General features: G+C 45.2%; 1 non-coding gene across 1 annotated transcript; it reads left to right on the forward strand.

Moving 5' to 3' along the window:
• Window positions 1-574: 574 nt before the first annotated feature.
• trnar-ucu (transfer RNA arginine (anticodon UCU)) lies at window positions 575-666 on the forward strand. The gene is given in 2 exon segments: window positions 575-611; window positions 631-666. It is a non-coding gene; the product is annotated as a tRNA-Arg (tRNA).
• The last annotated feature ends 554 nt before the right edge of the window (window positions 667-1,220 follow it).

Genomic DNA, 1,220 nt, shown 5'->3' on the forward strand with positions numbered 1-1,220 from the left:
TGGACAAGAGCTGCTGATTTTGTTTAGACCTTTTGGCTTTTATTCAGAGAATTTTGCTTTTCCGTTGTAATCGCCAGACTGCTGGAAGCGTCTGATTGCAGGAGAAGTTCACAGGAGATGAAAAGAATGGCAAGGGCTGGACCTCTCCCATTGTGAAGGTAGACGAGCTCGGCTGGGGTTGTTTATCTAAGCGCAGCGAAGGCTGAGTGAGAAACCGATTAACGTGCACATTTTATGAAGAGGATAGATATATATGACAAGGATAACCCTACATTGGGAAGGAATAGAGTGACATAAAGGAAATACGGGAGACAAGACATTTTGAGGAGGTTTGGGGAGAATGCTTTCACCTATAGCGTGTTGTTTATCTGGAAATCATTATCTGAACATGTGGTAAAGCTAAGTGTCATGAGAACGTTTCAGCAGTCTGTAGCTGAACACGGGAAGAGCCAGAGCACACGTGGAAATGGACCAGGTCTTGGAAATTGTGACGAAGGCAGACAGACGCGAGATGGGTGTCCTGAACGCAATGGGTCAAAGACAAAGTTGCATGCTTAAAGTTTGCTGCTAACGTGGCTCTGTGGCGCAATGGAAAGCGCGTTGGACTTCTATGCCTTTCTTCAGGTTGCGATTCAAAGGTTGTGGGTTCGAGTCCCATCAGAGTCGAGTTTTAGTTTATTGTTTGGAAGGTGGTCAGACCAGACTCGGCTGTCATCTGAAAATCCAACAATATTCGTGCAGAAACCCACTGTCTCGAAACGGAACATTTTCCTCTCACAGATTTACATTTTCGATGTCTATTTATGATAGAGATCGATAAATATCTGTTCGCCACGAGGCAACACGTTGACGTGGATGGGCTGGAAAAAAAATTAACATTGTTGTGTCAGCCATGATGATATCGAATGACGTGGCGGGGCAGGATCGGTGTTAAGATTGGCCTCCTCTGCTCCTTTGTGTCTGTGCCATTTCTGGCCCAGGTTTTTAAACAATCGCAATGAGGACAATATGAATTAAACACCAAGTAATATTTTGGTAGCACCTCCATTTCGATTCCCTCCCAGCTGGAATAGACAGCTCTTGTTTCAGATTTAGATCAGACAGTGGAGGATTCTCACAAGTTCTCCTTCAGGCTGAATGTGCCTTCACATAGGTTTCCAAGTGGACACATGGAGCAAGCAATTGCATGGATGCTGGGGATTCAGGGGCAGATTTCCCCT

The sequence above is a fragment of the Chiloscyllium plagiosum genome, unplaced genomic scaffold (genome assembly GCF_037043375.1).
Source record: "Chiloscyllium plagiosum isolate Xiang-an unplaced genomic scaffold, Cpla_swu_hap1 HiC_scaffold_29, whole genome shotgun sequence".
Taxonomy (NCBI): Eukaryota; Metazoa; Chordata; class Chondrichthyes; order Orectolobiformes; family Hemiscylliidae; genus Chiloscyllium; species Chiloscyllium plagiosum.